Source organism: Arachis hypogaea, chromosome 20, assembly GCF_003086295.3.
Source record: "Arachis hypogaea cultivar Tifrunner chromosome 20, arahy.Tifrunner.gnm2.J5K5, whole genome shotgun sequence".
NCBI lineage: Eukaryota > Viridiplantae > Streptophyta > Magnoliopsida > Fabales > Fabaceae > Arachis > Arachis hypogaea.
In genome coordinates, this window is record NC_092055.1 from 88,183,408 (window position 1) to 88,205,255 (window position 21,848).

A 21,848-nucleotide genomic window follows, 5' to 3' on the forward strand; every position below is an offset into this window, starting at 1 on the left:
TCCTCAGCCTTTGTGGATAGGGTGCCTTTGGCACATAAGGTTTTAGGACTTGCTTTGGTGGGGATGGTGCAGGGGTTTCTTCTTCATTCTTGGTTTTAGGGTCGTTTTCAACTTCTCCTTGGTTTCTTTGACTTGGGAGTGATTCCTCTACAACTTTTCCACTCCTTAGTGTGATGGCTTTGCATTCCCTTCTTGGGTTGGCCATAGTATCACTGGGGAATGTATGTGTAGGCATTTGTATTTGTTTAGACAAGCTCCCTACTTGTGCTTCCAGTTTTGAGATTGCTGCCCCTTGGTTCTTTATGTTGGATCTGAACTCCTCTTGGTTTGCATCTATCTTCCTTTTAGCCTGCATTTATTTCTTCAGAACAGAGGAAATGGTTCCCGTCAGCGGTACTGACAATTGTGCTATGGCAGCCTCCAATTTTGCAAAATTACTGCTGATGGTGGTTGTTGTGTGTTTACTGGGTGGAGTGATATGATGCATTTTGTGAGTTATGGTAGGGTGTATTTTATGAGTTGTGGTAGGGTTTGTTGTTGCCTGATTGACGGTTGGGGTTGTGGTTATTGTATTGGTTAGATTGGTATGGTTTGTAGTCTTGGCTGTGGTTTTGTTGGTTTCCCTACCCAAAATTTGGATGGTTCTTCCAACCTGGGTTGTATGTCTTGGTATTGGGATCATATGGTGGTTTAGAGGGATTGTTCACGTAGTTTGCTTGCTCCCATTCACATTAAACTTCTGGTGTCTCTCCCTCTTGTGGAGGGGCTTGAGCTTGAATAGCTGAGACTTGGTTCTTCTCCATCTTCTTGGTTAAGGCTGCTAGTTATGCAGTGATCACTTTGTTTTGAGCCAACAGGGCATCCATAGAATTGAGCTCCATCACTCCTCTCTTTTTAGTTCTATCTGAAGCATAGAAGTACTCATTTTTGGCCATAGTCTCTATGATATCTATGGCCTCTTCAATGGTCTACTTCTTGTTAAGTGAGCCCCCTGAAGAATGATCTACTACCTGTTTTGACTCATATAACAGCCCCTCATAAAAGATGTGCAACTGCACGTATTTCTTTATCAAGTCTTTAAACCTCTCCCTGGCCTCATAAAAGGGTTTCACCATCTTGCTGCCTGAAGGTTTGCACCTCAGCTCTCAATCTATTGACTCTCTATGGTGGGTAGAATCTTGCTAAAAACTTGTTCACAACATCATCCCAAGTTGTCAAGCTCTCCTTGGGAAATGCTTCTAACCACTTTGCTGCCTTATCTCTGAGAGAAAAAGAAAACAAAAGTAGTTTGTAGGTGTCAGGGTGTACACCATTTGACTTTACAGTGTCACAAATCCTAAAGACTGTAGTGAGATGTTGGTTGGGGTCCTCTTGGGCACTCCCTCCAAATGAGCAATTGTTCTGGACAAGTGTGATGAGTTGAGGCTTCAACTTAAAGTTGTTAGCATGAATTGTTGGCTTCAGAATGCTACTGCCACAGTTTCCTAGATTTGGGTTGATGTAAGAGCCTAGAACTCTCCTCTCTTGCCTAACATGATTGCCAGCATCCTCTCTAACATGGTTATGCACCTCTTCCTCTATAGTAACTCCCAGATCTTCCTCCACTACTTCCTCTCCAACTATTCCTTTGCCTCTTGCTTCCCTCCTTAATCTAAGGAAGGTCCTCTCAAGTTCACTATCAAAAGAGGATGAAGTTTCTCCTATTCTACCTGTCATACATTCAACAAACAGCAAACAGAGGATAAGTGAAGGAATCACTTCTTGTTAAGACAGGTGGTTAGTTTGGTTGGTGCAATTAATCAAACAGTTAATAGAGTAGTAAAAAAATACACATATGAACAATGAACAGCTGAAATGATCAATTGAAAGAAAAAATAAGAAAACTAAAGAACTAAAATAAAAGGGATTAACAAGATAATTAAAAGTGCTTATTCTAGCTACCCATCAATTTAATCATTGTCAAATTCAAACCAATCCCCAGCAACACCGCCATAAAACTTGATGACTGGAATTCACTCCCCATATAAAATCATGAATCCGTTCTTTGGCAAGCGCACCAAAAATTGTCGTCAAGTAATAACCCACTAGGAGTGGGGTCGAATCCACAGAGATTGGTAGATTTGAGCAATTTTAATCAATGGGTGAATTAGTCAAGCTGAGCAATATAGGTTGTAATTGCAGAATTTTAAACGAGCAGAATTGTAAATGACTCAAAAGTAAGGAAAAGCAGTAAAGTGCAGAAACATAAATGACTGAATTGTAAATGAGAATGGGGAATAACAGAATGTAAAGAAAGCTATAAAAAATGTGGGAAGTAAGAATAAGGGGAATTCATTGGGGTCATGAGATATTGTTCTCTTTGGATTAAATCCAGCTCATCTCATCTTCAATCATGCAACTCATTGACCTCTTGGCAATCATGATTGATTGAACCCCAATCTCTTAGTGATTCAATCTCTCAAATTTTGATAATCAGCCAATTCCTTGGTCTAATTGCTCATGAAGAGAGATATGCTTGGTCCCTGATTATACCACACATCCTCATAGATCAAAATATTGGGTGGATTATATGTCACCATATCCAATCACCAAAACCCAGATCTACTTAAGTGTGGAAAGGGATTTCAAGCATGGTTTAATGTTTCCTTTTCCAAGGTTCCCATGAAACCCATTTTGCATTCAGCCTCTTTCCCCAGATGATTGAACACTAGCATTAAAACAAAATTCCTTCTAGCAAATCAAAGAGAAGATGAAGAGAAGAAGAAATTTACTATCATTAATCCATCAAGTACAGCAGAGCTCCCACTCTCAATGAGAGGGAATTTAGCTACTCATAACTTAAGAGATAAGTACAAGAGATGGAAGACATGATGTGAAAAGTAAATCTAACTATACTTCAATAAAAACTACTACTCAACAACCCCTTCTCACTACTTTCAGAGGTTATTTATACTATTTCTAGCACTAGAATTAAGAAAATACAAAAAAAGAAAAGAAAATTACAGTTGGAGGGAAAGAAAAACTGATAAAATATGACTTCCCCAGGCTTGGCGTGTGGCTGGCACTTGAGTGGCGTGCCACGCCTAGCCACTGAATTTGGCTTGGCACGCCATGCCCAGCTCCCCAAGTGGCATGCCATTTGAACCTCCTTCCCTGGCGTGCCACGCCTTCGAGCCCAAGTGGCACGCCCAGGGTTTTTTTAAACCTTGGTTAGCCTGGAGTGCCATGCCTTCGAGCCCAAGTGGCACGCCCCGGGTCTTTTTAAACCTCGGGTAGCCTGGCGTGCCATGCCTTCGAGACCAAGTGGCACGTCCAGGCTTATTCTTCCTCTTCTCTCTTCTGGAACTGTGAACTAGTGTGGCACGCCCTGGGTCTGGCGTGCCACGCCCGTTGTGTGTGCACCATGTCCTTCACTGGAAACTTGATCTAGCGTGGCACGCCCAGGGTCTGGCGTGCCACGCCCCTTATGTGTGCTTGATTCTTTCTCTGGAGAGTTGAACTAGCGTGGTACGCACAGGGTCTGGCATGCCACGCCCCTCATGTATGCTTGATTCCTTCTCTGGAGAATTTAACTAGTGTGACACGCCCAGGGTCATGCGTGCCACGCCCCTTATGTGTGCTTGATTCCTTCTCTGGAGAGTTGAACTAGTGTGGCATGCCCAGGATCTGGCATGCCACGCCCCTTGTATGTGCTTGGTTCCTTGGTTGGCGTGCCATACCCAGAATTCAAGTGGCACGCCCAAGTGAGAAATGATAGCTGGCGTGTCACACCTTCGATACCAAGTGGCCCGCCCAAGTGTTTGTCCCTTCACCTCCTCCTCTAGAAAATTGAACTGGCGTGCCACACCCTGATGTTCAAGGGGCACGCCCATATTGGCGTGTTTCCTTCAAACTTGGCGTGCCACGCCTTGGTCCTCAAGTGGCACGCCCAACTGTTGGATTATAGTTGGCGTGCCACACCTTCGATACCAAGTGGCACGCCCAGTGTGTATCCTCTTTTGGCGTGTCACACTCACAAGCTCAAGTGGCACGCCCCATGGTGTACAATGGAGTTGGCGTGCCACGTTCAGCCTGGTGTGCCACGCCCCTTTTGTGGCATTCAATTTTGCTCTCTGGAAAATATAACTGGCATGCCACGCCTGGCTCCTGGTGTGCCACGTCCATGTTAAAGCTTTGAGAATCTGACGAACGGATTTCTGTCAGTAAAGAGTTTTATAAAAACAATCACGTTGTAAGTCTAGTTTCTAAAGCAACAGAGAATCCTTTCGTACAAAAGTTTTAGTTGTCACTTAAGCAAACCCAATAAAATTTATAACCAAAGTATTCAAACCTCGGGTTGTCTTCTCAAGGAATTGCAGGGAGGTGTATTTATTATTGGTTATGGAAAAAGGTATATTTTTGGGTTTTTGAATTAAGGAACAGGAAAATAAATTGGCAAGGAAATTTAAATTAATAACTAGAAAAACTCTTGGCAATGTATGAAAACTGGAAATCCCATCCTAGTTATCCTTATAAGGTGTGATGAGAATTGTTATTGCTCCCACTTAGTTAACCCTTACTAAATAAAGGAAAGTCAAGTGGACTAATTAATCTGATTCCTCAAGTCCTAGTTAACTCCTAAATCAACCAGCAATTCCCAATTTTCAATCAATAGCTGAGGTTGACAACTCAAGTGTCACCAATTACTTAACCAAAGCCAAAAAGGGGAGAAAATTTACTCGAATAAAAATGCCTTAAATTGGAAGCAGCAGTAACATAAATAAAAGAAAGAAATCTTAAATCTGAAATACCTCAATTTGTATTAAATAAGAAAATTAATTCTAACATGAAGAGTTCATAAGCCAATTTGGCAACATAAGTAATTAGATCTGAAATAGAGCAACTAAAGTAATAGAGTAAATAAAAGTAGAAGAGAGCAAAAATTAAAGGAACATTGAACCTGGAATGAAGAAATAACCATAAACTGAGAGGAATCCTAATCCTAAAAACCTAAATCCTAAATCCTAAGAGAGAGGAGATAGCCTCTCAATCTAGAAACTACATCTAAAACCTAAAATTCTGAATATGAAAGTTGTAATTTTTCTTGAATGGATTCCCCCACTTTATAGCCTCTAATCTATGTTTGTTGGGCCGAAAACTGGGTCAAAAACAGCCCAGAAATCACCCCCAGTGATTTCTGGTACGTACAGGCCACTGCAAAGTCACGCGTGAGTGTCATCCATGCGTGAGCGTGGATTGGATTTTTTCCAGGTCACACGTCCGCGTGATCCACCCATGTGCATCACCTGGATTTAAGATAGCTATGGCAGATTATATATCGTTGTAAAGCGCCGGACATTAGCTTTCCAACGCAACTAGAACCGCCTCATTTGGACCTCTGTAGCTCAAGTTATGACCGTTTGAGTGCGAAGAGGTCAGGCTGGATAGCTTAGCAATTTCTCCAGCTTCTTGTATTCCTTCCACTTTTGCATGCTTCCTTTCCATCCTCTAACTCATTCCTACCCTGTAAACCCTGAAATCACTTAACACACATATCACGGTATCGAATGGTAATAAGAGAGGATTAAACATAGGAAATTTAAGGCCAAAGAAGCATGTTTTCAATCATATTGCAAAATCAGGAAAGAAAACGTAAAACATGTGAATTGTATGAATAAGTGTGAGAATAATGGATAAAATCCACTAGATTAAGCACAGGATAAACCCTAAAAATGGGGTTTATCAACCTCCCCACACTTAAACATTAGCATGTCCTCATGCTAAGCTCAAGAGAAGCTATAAAGGAGTGAAGAGGAATGGTAGAATGTATGAAATGCAACCTATCTATATTAATGCAACTACATGCAGAAGGCTTTTTCCTACTCAATTAAAAGTAAACAAATTTTTCAAGACAAACATAAATCAGATTCCAATAATTCAAATCATACAATAAAAGACAAGTAAACTTGTAAGAAGACAACTCATGAAAGCAGGGAACATAGAATCAAGCATTGAACCCTCACTGGTAGTGTATATGCACTCTAATCTCTCAAATGTCTAGGGTTAATTCACTCTACTCTTCTCTAATCATGCTTTCTAAATTTGTTCTTCATCTAACCAATCAACAAAAATTTAATGTACGAATGCAAACATCATGAGGTCTTTTCAGGGTTGTAATGGGGCTAAGGTAAGGGTGAAGATATATGTATGGCCAAGTGAGCTATAATATGAATCTTTAATTAACCTAAGCTCTTCACCTATACACACACTCTATGTACTTCAAAAATCATGCCTAGCTACCCAAAATTCCCACTTTTGCATTACATACTCATGTATCAACTTTTCTTTAATTTTATCACATATGCATTGATTTTTCATTAACTTAACATTGGGGTAATTTTGTCCCCTTATTTAATTACTTATTTATTCATTTATGCTGGAAATATATATTTTCATTATTTTATTTTATTTTATTTTTTATTATTTTTTTTCTTTTATTTTATTTTATTTTATTTTTTATGCATTTTTTTACATATAAAAGTAAACCATAACATATCAATGCACATGGATATTTGATTTTTCTGGTTTCACATAAGTAGGTACCCAAATTCTTAATATTTTATCATTTAAACACTGTGCACTTTCATTAACCCAAGTACCCACAGTTTCCCCACACTTAGTTAACACACTATCTTAAGCTAACCAAAGATTCAATTCGGGTATTTAATTTATTTTTCTGCTTAAGGCTAGTGATGTGGTAAAATATAGAACAAGGGGATAAAAAAAGGCTCAAGGTAGCTAACAAGGGTGACATAAAAGGGTAGGCTATTTGGGATAAGTGGAAAAAAATAAGTAATGGCCTCAATCATATGCAAGCATGTAAATACACTAAATAGTGGACATATAGAATGGAACAAATTAAAGTCTGCAATTATAGAGAAGGAAATACACAAGAATAAAATATTATGGTTAAATAATGTAACCATGTAATTAAGCTCAAATCTCACAGGTTGTGTGTTCTTTAGCTATAATTCATGTTTGGTGGACGAAATTGTGATTACACTTTGATTATGTAAAATTCATTGCTCTTTCTTTCCCTGGCAATAGCACCAAAAACATGATGCCAATACCATGGTTCACAACTTCGCACAACTAACCAGCAAGTGCACTGGGTCGTCCAAGTAATACCTTACGTGAGTAAAGGTCGAATCCCACGGAGATTGTTGGTATGAAGCAAGCTATGGTCACCTTGTAAATCTCAGTCAGGCGCATATAAAATAGTAATGGGGTTTTCGAAATTAATTAATAAAATAAGGATAGAAATACTTATGTAACTCATTGGTGAGAATTTCAGATAAGTGTATGGAGATGCATTCGTTTCTCTGAACCTCTGCTTTCCTGCTGTCTTCATCCAATCAATCTTACTCCTTTCTATGGCTGGCTTTATGTAAGGATGTCACCGGTGCCAATGGCTACTTTCGATCTCTCTCGGGAAAATGGTCCAAATGCTCTGTCACAACACGGCTAATCGTCTGGAGGCATCACCCTTGTCGTTGGTTGCATCCTATTCCTGTATGTGAAAATGGTCCGATGCGCTGTCACTGCATGGCTAATCATCTTGGAGGTTCTCGATCATACTCGAATAGGATTTACTATCCTTTTGCGTCTGTCACTACGCCCAACACTCGTGAGTTTGGAGTTCGTCACAGTCATTCAATCCCATAGTCCTACTCGGAATACCACGGACAAGGTTTAGGCTTTCTAGACCCTCATGAATGCCGCCATCAATCTAGCTTATACCACGAAGATTCTGATTAAGAGATCTAAGAGATACTCATTCAATCTAATGTAGAACGGAAGTGGTTGTCAGGCACGCGTTCATAGGGAATGATAATGATTATCACGTTCATCACATTCAGGTTGAAGTGCGAATGAATATCTTAGAAGCGGAACAAGTGAATTGAATAGAAAACAGTAGTACTTTGCATTAATCTTTGAGGAACAGCAGAGCTCCACACCTTAATCTATGGAGTGTAGAAACTCTACCGTTAAAAATACATAAGTGAAAGATCCAGGCATGGCCGAATGGCCAGCCCCTCTGATCTAAGAACCAGGCGTCCAAAGATGATCCAAAGATGTCTAATACAATAGTAAAAGGTCCTATTTATAATAAACTATCTACTAGGGTTTACAGAAGTAAGTAATTGATGCATAAATCCACTTCTGGGGCCCATTTGGTGTGTGCTTGGGCTAAGCCTGAGTGTTGCACGTGGAGAGGTCATTCTTGGAGTTGAACGCCAGCTTTTGTGCCATTTTGGGCGTTGAACTCCACTTTGCAACTTGTTTATGGCACTGGACGCCAGAATTGGGCAGAGAGCTGGCGTTGAACGCCAGTTTGCATCGTCTAAACTTGGGCAAAGTATGAACTATTATATATTTCTGGAAAGCCCTGGATGTCTACTTTCCAACGCAATTGAAAGCGCGCCATTTCGAATTCTGTAGCTCCACAAAATCCATTTTGTGTGCAGGGAGGTCAGAATCCAACAGCATCAGCAGTCCTTCTTCAACCTCTGAATCTGATTTTTGCTCAAGTCCCTCAATTTCAGCCAGAAAATACCTGAAATCACAGAAAAACACACAAAATCATAGTAAAGTCCAGAAATGTGAATTTAACATAAAAACTAATGAAAACATCCCTAAAAGTAACTAGATTCTACTAAAAACATACTAAAAACAATGCCAAAAAGCGTATAAATTATCCGCTCATCACAACACCAAACTTAAATTGTTGCTTATCCCCAACAACTGAAGATCAAATAGGATAAAAAAAGAAGAGAATATACTATAAATTCCAAACTATCAATGAAACATAGCTCTAATCAAATGAGCGGGACTTATAGCTTTTTGCCTCTTGAATAGTTCTTGCATCTCACTTTATCCATTGAAGTTCAGAATGATTGGCATCTATAGGAACTTAGAGTTCAGATAGTGTTATTGATTCTCCTAGTTCATTATGATGATTCTTGAACACAGCTATTTTATGAGTCTTGGCCGTGGCCCTAAGCACTTTGTTTTCCAGTATTACCACCGGATACATAAATGCCACAGACACATAATTGGGTGAACCTTTTCAGATTGTGACTCAGCTTTGCTAAAGTCCCCAATTAGAGGTGTCCAGGGTTCTTAAGCACACTCTTTTTTTTTGCTTTGGACCTTGACTTTAACCGCTCAGTCTCAAGTTTTCACTTGACACCTACACGCCACAAGCACTTGGTTAGGGACAGCTTGGTTTAGCCGCTTAGACCAGGATTTTATTCCTTTAGGCCCTCCTATCCACTGATGCTCAAAGCCTTGGGATCCTTTTTATTTGCCCTTGCCTTTTGGTTTTAAGGGTTATTGGCTTTTTGCTCTTGCCTCTTGGTTTTTAAGAGCTTTTGGCTTTTTCTGCTTGCTTTTTCTTTTTTTCTTTCTATTTTTTTTTCGCCTATTTTTATTTCTGCAAGCTTTGTTCTTTGCTGCTTTATCTTGCTTCAAGAATCATTTTTATGATTTTTCAGATTATCAAATAACATGTCTCCTAATCATCATTCTTTCCAGAGCCAACATATTTAACATTCTTAAACAACAACTTCAAAAGACATATGCACTGTTCAAGCATTCATTCAGAAAACAATAAGCATTGTCACCACATCAATATAATTAAACTAAGTTCAAGGATAAATTCGAAACTCATGTACTTCTTGTTCTTTTGAATTAAAACATTTTTCATTTAAGAGAGGTGATGGATTCATAGGACATTCATAACTTTAAGACAAAGTTACTAACTACTAATGATCACGTAATGAAGACAAAAACATAGATAAGCACATAACATAGAAAACGAAAAATAGAAGAAATAAGAACAAGGAATGAATCCACCTTAGTGATGGTGGCGTTTCCTTCTTGAGGAACCAATGATGTCCTTGAGCTCTTCTATGTCTCTTCCTTGTCTTTGTTGCTCCCCCCTCATTGTTTTTTGATCTTCTCTTATTTCATGAAGGATGATGGAGTGCTCTTGATGTTCCACCCTTAGTTGTCCCATATTGGAACTCAATTCTCCTAGGGAGGTGTTGATTTGCTCCCAATAGTTTTGTGGAGGAAAATGCATTTGAGGCATCTCCGGGATCTCATGGTGATGAGCTTCATACGCCTCTTAAGCTCCATGAATGGGCTCTCTTGCTTGCTCCATCTTTTTCTTAGTGATGGGCTTGTCCTCTTTAATGAGGATATCTCCCTCTATGTCAACCCCAGCCGAATTGCATAGGTGGTAAATGAGGTGAGGAAAGGCTAACCTTGCCATAGTGGAGGACTTGTCAGCCACCTTGTAGAGTTCTTGAGGTATAATCTCATGAACTTCCACCTCTTCTCCAATCATGATGCTATGGATCATGATGGCCCGGTCTATAGTAACTTCAGACCGGTTGCTAGTGGGAATGATTGAGCATTGAATGAACTCCAACCATCCTCTAGCTACAGGCTTAAGGTCCATTCTTCTTAGTTGAACCGGTTTGCCTTTTGAGTCAATTTTCCATTGAGCTCCTTCTACACATATGTCCATAAGGACTTGGTCCAACCTGATCAAAGTTGACTCTCCTTGTATAGGGGCGTTCATCTCCTTGCATCATGGGCAAGTTAAACGCCAACCTCACATTTTTCGGACTAAAATCTAAGTATTTCCCCCGAACCATTGTAATATAATTCTTTGGATTCGGGTTCTTACTTTGATCATGGTTCCTAGTGATCCATGCATTGGCATAGAACTCTTGAACCATTAGGATGCCGACTTGTTGGATGGGATTTGTTAGAACTTCCCAACCTCTTCTTTGAATTTCATGTCGGATCTCCGGATACTCATTTCTTTTGAGTTTGAAAGGGATCTCGGGGATCACCTTCTTCTTGGCCACAACATCATAGAAGTGGTCTTGATGGGCTTTGGAGATGAACCTTTTCATCTCCCATGACTCGGAGGTGAAAGCTTTTGTCTTCCCTTTTCCTTTTCTAGAGGATTCTCCGGTCTTAGGTGCCATCAATGGTAATGGAAAAACAAAAAGCTTATGCTTTTTCCACACCAAACTTAGAATATTGCTCGCCCTCGAGCAAGAAAATAAAGAATTAGATGAAGAAGAAGAAGAAAAGATGGAGAAGAGGGGGGGTGTATTTCGGCCAAGAAGATAAGAGAGGGTTGTGTTGTGTGAAAATGAGAAAGAATGGAAGGCTTTATATAGGGAAGGGAGGGGGGTTGAAGTCTCGGCCATTTAGGGTGGGTTTGGGTGGGAAATTGATTTTGAATTTTGAAGGTAGGTTGTGTTTATGAGGTAGGTTTATGGGGAAGAGTGGATGGATGTGAGTCGTGAAGTGGTGATAGGGAAGAGAGATTGAGGTGATTGGTGAAGGGTTTTGGGGAAGAGTGTTTATGGGATTGTGTGAAAGAGGGGAGAGAAGAAGTGAGTGGAGGTAGGTGGGGATCCTGTGGGGTCCACAGATCCTGAGGTGATCCTGTGGGATCCACAGATCCTGAGGTGTTCAAGGATTTACAACCTTGCACCAAATTGGGCATGCAAAATGCCCTTGCACACAACTCCGGGTGTTCAGCGCCAGATTGGTGCTTGTTCTGGGCGTTGAACGCCCATTTGTAGCCTATTTCTGGCGTTGAACGCCAGAACCATGCTTGTTCTGGGCGTTCAGCGCCAGCTCTTCTCCAGGGTGCATTTCTGGCGTTCAAACACCCAGATGCTGCCCATTTCTGGCGTTCAGCGCCAGAACCATGCTCTGTTCTGGCGTTGAACGCCCAAAACATGCTTCTTACTGGCGTTTAAACGCCAGTAAGGTCTTCCTCCAGGATGTGATTTTTCTTCTGCTGTTTTTGATTCCGTTTTCAATTTTTTGATTTATTTTGTGACTCCACATGATCATGTACCTATAAAGACATATAACTAATAAAAAATATAATTAAAAAATTGGGTTGCCTCCCAACAAGCGCTTCTTTAATGTCAATAGCTTGACAGTGGGCTCTCATGGAGCCTCACAGATGTGCAGAGCTTTGTTGAGACCTCCCAACACCAAACTTAGAGTTTGGATATGGGGGTTTGACACCAAACTTAGAGTTTGGTTGTGGCCTCCCAACACTAAACTTAGAGTTTGACTGTGGGGGCTTTGGTTGACTCTGCTTTGAGAGAAGCTTTTTATGCTTCCTCTCCATGGATGCAGAGAGAGATCCTTGAGTTGTAAACACAAGGTTGTCCTCATTTATTTGAAGGATCAATTCTCCTCTGTCCACATCAATCACAGCTCTTGCTGTGGCTAGGAAGGGTCTTCCAAGGATGATGAATTCATCCTCATACTTCCCAGTATCTAGGACTATGAAATCAGCAGGGATGTAAAGGCCTTCAACCTTTACTAACACGTTCTCTACTTGTCCATAAGCCTGTTTTCTTGAATTGTCTGCCATCTCTAATGAGATTTTAGCAGCTTATACCCCATAGATTCCCAGTTTCTCTATTACAGAGAGGGGCATGAGGTTTATTCCTGAACCAAGGTCACACAGAGCCTTAAAGATCATGGTGCCTATGGTACAAGGTATTAAGAACTTTTCAGGATCCTGTTTCTTCTGAGGTAATGTCAGTTGATCCAGATCACTTAGTTCATTGGTGAACAAGGGGGGTTCATCTCCCCAAGTCTCAATACCAAATAATTTGGCATTCAGCTTCATGATTGCACCAAGAAACTTGGCAGCTTGCTCTTCTGTAATATCCTCATTCTCTTCAGAAGAGGAATACTCATCAGAGCTCATGAATGGCATAAGGAGGTTCAATGGAATCTCTATGGTCTCTAGATGAGTCTCAGATTCCTTTGGTTCCTCAGAGGGAAACTCCTTATTGATCACTGGACGTCCCAGAAGGTCTTCCTCCTTGGGATTCACGTCCTCTCCTTCCTTCACAGGTTCGGCCATGGTGATTAGTTCAATGGCCTTGCACTCTCCTTTTGGATTCTCTTATGTATTGCTTAGGATAGTACTAGGAGGGATTTCAGTGATCCTTTTACTCAGCTGGCCCACTTGTGCTTCCAAATTTCTAATGGAAGACCTTGTTTCATTCATGAAACTTACAGTGGCCTTGGACAGATCAGAGACTAAGTTTGCTAAATTAGAGGTATTTTGTTCAGAGTTCTCTGTCTGTTGCTGAGTGGATGATGGAAAAGGTTTATTATTGTTAAACCTGTTTCTTCCACCATTATTAAAGCCTTGTTGAGGCTTTTGTTGATCCTTCCATGAGAGATTTGGATGATTTCTCCATGACGGATTATAGGTGTTTCCATAAGGTTCACCTAAGTAATTCACCTCTGCTATTGCAGGGTTCTCAGGATCATAAGCTTCTTCTTCAGAAGATGCCTCTTGAGTACTGTTGGATGCAGCTTGCATTCCATTCATACTTTGAGAAATCATATTGACTTGCTGAGTCAATATTTTGTTCTGAGCCAATATGGCATTCAGAGTATCAACTTCAAGAACTCTCTTCTTTATAGGCGTCCCATTACTCACAGGATTCCTCTCAGAAGTGTACATGAACTGGTTATTAGCAACTATGTCAATGAGTTCTTGAGCTTCTGCCGGTGTTTTCTTTAGGTGAATGGATCCACCTGCAGAAGTATCCAATGACATCTTTGATAGCTCAGATAAACCATCATAGAAGATATCCAGGATAGTCCATTCTGAAAGCATGTCAGAAGGACACTTTTTTGTCTGCTGCTTGTATCTTTCCCAAGCTTCATAGAGGGATTCACCTTCTTTCTGTCTGAAGGTTTGAACATCAGCTCTAAACTTGCTCAGCTTTTGAGGAGGAAAGAACTTGGCTAAGAAAGCCGTGACCAGCTTATCCCAAGAGTTCAGGCTGTCTTTGGGTTGAGAGTCTAACCACACTCTAGCTCTGTCTCTTACAGCAAAAGGGAAAAGCATGAGCCTGTAGACTTCAGGATCTACTCCATTAGTCTTAACAGTATCACAGATCTGCAAGAATTCAGTTAAGAACTGAAAAGGATCTTCAGATGGAAGTCCATGAAACTTGCAGTTTTGCTGCATCAGAGAAACTAGCTGAGGTTTCAGCTCAAAATTGTTTGCTCCAATGATAGGAATGGAGATGCTTCTTCCATGTAAATTGGAATTAGGTGCAATAAAGTCACCAAGCATTCTCCTTGCATTATTGTTGTTGGGTTCGGCTGCCATCTCCTTTACTTGTTCGAAATTTTCAATAAGGTTGTCTCTGGATTGTTGTAATTTAGCTTCTCTTAGTTTTCTTTTCAGAGTCCTTTCAGGTTCTGGATCAGATTCAACAAGAATGCCTTTTTCTTTATCCCTGCTCATAAGAAAGAGAAGAGAAAAAGAAGAGAAGAGGAATCCTCTATGTCACCGTAAAGAGGTTCCTTATTGTTAGTAGAAGAAGAGAAGAAGAAAAAAATTCGAACACAGATAGAAGAGGGGGTTCGAATTTTGTGTTGTGATGAGAGGAAGAGATGTTAGTAGATGAATAAATAAATAGAATAAGATGAGAGAGGGAGAGGATTTTCGAAAATAATTTTTGAAAAAGGTTAGTAAAATTTTCGAAAATAGTTTTAGAAAAAGGTTAGTAATTTTCAAAAATTAAAATCAAAAATTAAAATAATTAGTTAAATAAAATAAAAAAAAGAAATTTTGAAAAAGGGGGAGATATTTTCGAAAATTGGAGAGAGAGAGTTAGTTAGGTAGTTTTGAAAAAGATAAGAAATAAACAAAAAGTTAGTTAGTTAGTTGAAACAAATTTGAAAATCAATTTTGAAAAGATAAGAAGTTAGGAAGTTAGAAAAGATATTTTGAAATCAAATTTTTGAAAAAGATAAGATAAGAAGATATTTTTGAAAACATATGATTGAAATTAGTTTTTGAAAAAGATTTGATTTTTAAAATCACAATTAATGACTTGATTCACAAGAAATCACAAGATATGATTCTAGAACTCAAAGTTTGAATCTTTCTTAACAAGTAAGTAACAAACTTGAAATTTTTGAAAAGATTTTAAAAATTTTTTGAAAAATAAGGAAAAGATTTTTGAAAAATATTTTAAAAATTTTCGAAAATAACTAAGAAAAATGAAAAAGATTTTGAAAAAGATAGGATTTTTTTAAATTGAAAATTTGATTTGACTCATGAAAACAACTAGATTTTAAAAATTTTTGAAAAAGTCAAATCTAATTTTCAAAATTTTAAGAGAGAAAAAGGGGAAGATATTTTTTCTGATTTTTGAATTTTTATGATGAGAGAGACAAATTAAAACATCATTTTCATGTTTTTCTCTTTTATTTTTGAATCAAAACAAGGAATGCATGCAAGAACACTATGAATGTCAAGATGAACACCAAGAACACTATGAAGATCATGATGAATATCAAGAACATTTTTGAAAATTTTTATATGCAAAGAAAATATGCAAGACACCAAACTTAGAAATCTTTCATGTTTAGACTCTATGAATGCAAGAATGCATATGAAAAACAAGAAAAGACACAAAACATGAAAACATCAAGATCAAACAAGAAGACTTACCAAGAACAACTTGAAGATCATGAAGAACACTATGAATGCATGAATTTTTCGAAAAAATGCAAGATGAATATGCAATTGACACCAAACTTATAACATGACACATGACTCAAACAAGAAACACAAAAAATATTTTTGATTTTTATGATTTTCTAATTTTTTTGTATATATTTTTTTTTTTCGAAAATTATTGTGAGAAATAAAAATAAGGATTCCAAAATTTTTAATATGAATTCCAGGAATCTTATGCTTTTTAGTCTAAAGCTCCAATCAAAGGGTCAGGCATGGCTTAATAGCCAGCCAAGCTTTAGTAAAAATATGAGTGTAATTCATTTAATTTTAAGCCAAAACCTCAGTCCAAAAGAATTTAGACATGGCTTTACAGCCAGCTAGGCTTTAGCATGCTTCATGAAACACTAGAATTCATTCTTAAAAATTCTGAAGAAAAATATATTTTGGAAAACATTTTTATTTTGAAATTTTTTTCGAAAACAAAGGAGAAATTTTTGAAATATTTTTGAAAAATTTTTGAAAATAAAAAAGAAAATTACCTAATCTGAGCAACAAGATGAACCGTCAGTTGTCCAAACTCGAACAATCTCCGGCAACGGCGCCAAAAACTTGGTGGACGAAATTGTGATTACACTTTGATTATGTAAAATTCATTGCTCTTTCTTTCCCTGGCAATGGCACCAAAAACATGATGCCAATACCATGGTTCACAACTTCACACAACTAACCAGCAAGTGCACTGGGTCGTCCAAGTAATACCTTACGTGAGTAAGGGTCGAATCCCACGGAGATTGTTGGTATGAAGCAAGCTATGGTCACCTTGTAAATCTCAGTCAGGCAGATATAAAATAGTAATGGGGTTTTCGAAATTAATTAATAAAATAAGGATAGAAATACTTATGTAACTCATTGGTGAGAATTTCAGATAAGCGTATGGAGATGCATTCGTTTCTCTGAACCTCTGCTTTCCTGCTGTCTTCATCCAATCAATCTTACTCCTTTCTATGGCTGGCTTTATGTAAGGATGTCACCGGTGCCAATGGCTACTTTCGATCTCTCTCGGGAAAATGGTCCAAATGCTCTGTCACAGCACGGCTAATCATCTGGAGGCATCACCCTTGTCGTTGGTTGCATCCTATTCCTCTCTGTGAAAATGGTCCGATGCGCTGTCACTGCATGGCTAATCATCTTGGAGGTTCTCGATCATACTGGAATAGGATTTACTATCCTTTTGCGTCTGTCACTACGCCCAGCACTCGCGAGTTTGGAGTTCGTCACAGTCATTCAATCCCAGAGTCCTACTCGGAATACCACGGACAAGGTTTAGACTTTTCGGACCCTCATGAATGCCGCCATCAATCTAGCATATACCACGAAGATTCTGATTAAGAGATCTAAGAGATACTCATTCAATCTAATGTAGAACGGAAGTGGTTGTCAGGCACGCGTTCATAGGGAATGATGATGATTGTCACGTTCATCACATTCAGGTTGAAGTGCGAATGAATATCTTAGAAGCAGAAGAAGTGAATTGAATAGAAAATAGTAGTACTTTGCATTAATCTTTGAGGAACAGCAGAGCTCCACACCTTAATCTATGGAGTGTAGAAATTCTACTGTTAAAAATACATAAGTGAAAGATCCAGGCATGGCCGAATGGCCAGCCCCTCTGATCTAAGAACCAGGCGTCCAAAGATGATCCAAAGATGTCTAATACAATAGTAAAAGGTCCTATTTATAATAAACTAGCAAATAGGGTTTACAGAAGTAAGTAATTGATGCATAAATCCACTTCCGGGGCCCACTTGGTGTGTGCTTGGGCTGAGCTTGAGTGTTGCACATGGAGAGGTCATTCTTGGAGTTAAACGCCAGCTTTTGTGCCATTTTGGGCGTTGAACTCCACTTTGCAACTTGTTTCTGGCGCTGGACGCCAGAATTGGGCAGAGAGCTGGCGTTGAACGCCAGTTTGCGTCATCTAAACATGAGCAAAGTATGGACTATTATATATTGCTGGAAAGCCCTGGATGTCTACTTTCCAACGCAATTAGAATCGCACCATTTCGAGTTCTGTAGCTCAGGAAAATCTATTTTGAGTGCAGGGAGGTCAGAATCCAACAGCATCAGCAGTCCTTCTTCAACCTCTGAATCTGATTTTTGCTCAAGTCCCTCAATTTTAGCCAGAAAATACCTGAAATCATAGAAAAAACTCATAGTAAAGTCCATAAATGTGAATTTAACATAAAAACTAATGAAAACATCCCTAAAAGTAACTAGATTCTACTAAAAACATACTAAAAACAATGCCAAAAAGCGTATAAATTATCCGCTCATCAATGTTCCAATTTACAATTTTCAAACAAGTTTTAACACAAAAAATTTTTCAATTTAAATTAGTGAAATATTATAAAATAGAGCCTTGAAAAGAAATTTATTACTTTAACCAAGTAGTAGCTAAATGCATAAAATCAAACAAACATGTAATCAAACATGCAAATGCAACAATGAACTAACAAATAAAATAAAATATTGGTGTTGAGAAGAAAATAACTAACCCATGGAGATCGGTATCGACCTCCCCACACTTAAAGATTGCACCATCCTTAGTGCATGCAAAGAAGTGCAAGTGGACGGGTTGCTACAACTGATGCTTTTCTCCAAAGATTGTGCAGATGGACTTGTCTGTTGCCCCATGTAAATGTTCTCTGTTTCCCTTCCTCGGTGGCCATCCTGAAAGAAGAGGAAAAAGAAGAAAAGTAACCCAAAAACAAAGATAGAAAACAATTTAAAATATGGTTGGGTTAATGCCAAATAATGGGGGTCTCAATTACATGGTAGCTACAACATGCAAGTGAGAAAACAGTAGAAGCAATATGGCATATCAATAGTGCAAAAAGTGCAATAATGGGGGAGAGGTAGTAGGTCATGAAAGATAATATAAACTCATGTCAATGCAAAAGGAATACAAGTATCATAAAAGATGAGCATTGACTTAGATAATACTGCCCAATTAGAATAAAACAACTCATTAAGCACCAGGATAATTCAAGAGAAGATGCAACAGTTAAAAAAGAAAATTTAACACCAACGGAAAAATAATAAATTTAGAAAAGAAAATAAAAATATGCACAAAATTAAAATGCAATGAATGAAAGTATGCAGATAAATTAAGTAAAATAAAATAAAAGAAAAGAAGGATGAGAAGTTAAAGAGATGAAGAAGAAGAAAGTAAGAAAGGAGGAAGAAAGAATAAGAAAAGATAGAAGAAAGAAGTAAGAATTTAGAAACGGGGCGCGACGGGTACGCGTGTATCACGCGTATGCGTGGGTGGTCTGAAAGCGAAATGACGCGCACACATCAGGGACGCGTACGCGTGGGTGATTTTGTGCCTTGGGCACAATGCCCACACCAGGCCAGCACAACTTTCGGCCTGACACCTCTTTACGCTGATTTGTAGGGTCACGCGTACGCGTGGGTGACGCGTACGCGTGGAAGGATGACATTGCAATTGATGCAGACGCGTCTGCGTCTGCGTGGGTGTGTTTGTGCCTGAGGCACGCCTCCAGCCACGCTCCCGCGCAAGTCTCTGTAAGGTTTAGCATTGCATGTGATGCGTGCGCGTGGTTCACACGCACGCGTGGGATGCCCTTTTTTTTATATATATATGTAGTATGCAGAATGCAAAATGTGGATGCAGATGCAGATATTATAAATGATCACTAAGAAAAATAGAATGTAATAAAATTTAAGAATAAAATGAAATAAAATAAAACCAAGACTAAAAAAGAACGATTATACCATGGTGGGTTGTCTCCCACCTAGCACTTTTAGTTAAAGTCCTTAAGTTGGACATTTGGGGAGCTCCTTGTCATGGAGGCTTGTGCTTGAACTCATCCAGGAATTCCCACCAGTGTTTGTAATTCCAATAGCCTCCGGGATCCCATACTAGTTGCATAAAGCCTTCAAGTAAGTTAAAGCAAGTGACAAGGCCCCAAGAGTGTTGATTGCTAGAATGAATTCCGGGGTCCCAAACCTTGCTTTTACACCCGTCTTCTTGTTGACCATCTTTGTTCCAACCGGGTGGTAAGCAATCCGAATTCTCACTGAGGCATCCAAACAGCTTTCTAGACCCATTCAATTGAGAATTGTACCAACCTTTGTACTTCAATTTGGAGCATGCAACCATATTGAAACTTGCATGACAACTCTTACCACTAACCATCTCCCTTTTACTCTTAAAGCCATAAAGAGCTCTAAGTTGCCCATCCGTCTCAAGCAAAGCATATTCAAGTGGGCTAATTAAGCTTAGAGATGAAAGATTTACCCACTTGAATGAAGGAATGGACGATGATGGCCTTGGGGGAGAGGTCTCCAACAACTTTGGCAAGGTGATTTCCAGCTCCATTCCCTTGAGCTCTTCCTTAACAACTTCCACCTCCTTGCAAGTTTCTTCAATTTCAACCTCTTCCTCTTGGTAGCTGATAAACCACTATTTTATGGTTTATAATGTGTTTAATTTTGTGGTTTTATCATGATCTTTACCCACTTATTCATATGATTAGCATGCATTTATATTTCCTTCCTAAAATTATTACATGATTGAAAACTTGCTTCCTAGAGACTTTTAATTATGTATTTTAATTCTCCTTTATTCCATTCGATGCCGTGATCTGTGTGTTAAGTGTTTCAGGCTTTATAGAGCATGAATGAGTTGGAGATTGGAAAGGAAGCTTGCAAAATTAGGAAGGAACACAAGAAATTAAGGAGATGACCAGCGAGAAGTGACGCGGCCGCATGGCTCACGCGACCGCGCGAAAGAGAGGAAATCGCAGTGACGCGGTCGCATGGCTCACGCGACCGCGCGGATTGGAATAGCACAAGTGACACAGAGGCGTGGACGACGCGCCCGCGTGGCAAAGCAAAATGCCGCATGACGCGTCCGCATGAATGACGCGATCGCGTGACATGCGCGATCTGCATAATCTGCAGAATTCGCTCGGGGCGATTTTGGGCCCTGTTTTGACCCAGGTTTGGCTCGAAAAAGTAGACTAGAGCCAGAGAACATGTAGAAACTAAAAACATTCATTCTACACAGTTTTACATTTTAGATCTAGTTTTACTCCTCCTCTAGGTTTTTCTCTCTACACATGCATAGTTCTCAGGATTTTTATTTTCGATTGCTTTTTGCATTGGGATATTGAGAAGAGTTATTACCTCATCAAGACTTCGTCAATCTAGTTCGTTTTCTTTACTTGGCTTTACTCTTCCATGTCCTTTGATTTACTTAATTTTATTATTAGGTTATTTTAGAATTTATTAATACAAGAGTTACTTTTATTTTTAATTGATTTCTCGGAGCTTTATTTATCATGTCTTTCATTAGTTCCCTTTCCTATGTTATGAGTTCTACATTCACAATGAGCGAGTAGTTCCCTGACTTGATGGGGAGTTGATTGAAAGGAACCCTTGAGTTGGAATGTTCAAAGGAGAAATTGTAATTGGGTTTATTGTTGGATGGCTCTCTAGTCACTAACGCCAATCCTTCCAAGTAAGCGGATTGGGACTTGTGAGTAGAAACATCATTCCAACTTGTTTGACTTTCCCTTATTTAGTAAGGGATAACTAAACAGAACAACCTTCAATTATCAATTAATCTTGAGAGTACTGCAACAAGAATAGGGCTTCCAACTAATCTACTCCCAGTCAAGGCTTTTATTTAAATTACTTAATTTCCCCAATTTAATTTCCTGTTTATTCAACTCAAACTCTTTCTGAAAATATCTGATTAATAAAATAGCACACTTTCCTATAACTCATTGGGAGACGACCTGGGATTCATACTCCCAGTATTTTAATTTTAATTTTTGTGACAACCTTTCTAAATTGATAAGCAGATTTCTGGTTGGTTAAGAACTATACTTGCAACACACAACTTATATCAATTCTTAATTACCCAATTTCCGCCACGTCAATTTTTGGCGCCGTTGCCGGGGAGTTGCAATAGAGTGCTAAAGTTATTAATTGGATTTTATTTATTTACATTTTATTTTATCTTGCCACCATGAGCTGCTTGTTTCTTTCGTTAGATGAGGCGTTTACTTCCTGATCCAAACTTGCTAGTATTCGATCCTGAGATTGAAAGAACTATTTCACGAATAAGGCAAGCTCGGCGTCGATTAGTCCTCTTTAAGAGCAGATCTGAAATGTCACTTGAGAAAGAAACCAGCCCCCGTTCTACTGATTTGGTTGATTT

The 21,848-nt window shown here is 39.0% G+C and overlaps 1 non-coding gene across 1 annotated transcript; it reads left to right on the top strand.

Annotated features, from left to right (window-relative positions):
* Positions 1-13,733: 13,733 nt before the first annotated feature.
* Positions 13,734-13,837, top strand: LOC112787566 (small nucleolar RNA R71). Its single transcript, XR_003194972.1, has one exon. It is a non-coding gene; the product is annotated as a small nucleolar RNA R71 (small nucleolar RNA).
* The last annotated feature ends 8,011 nt before the right edge of the window (positions 13,838-21,848 follow it).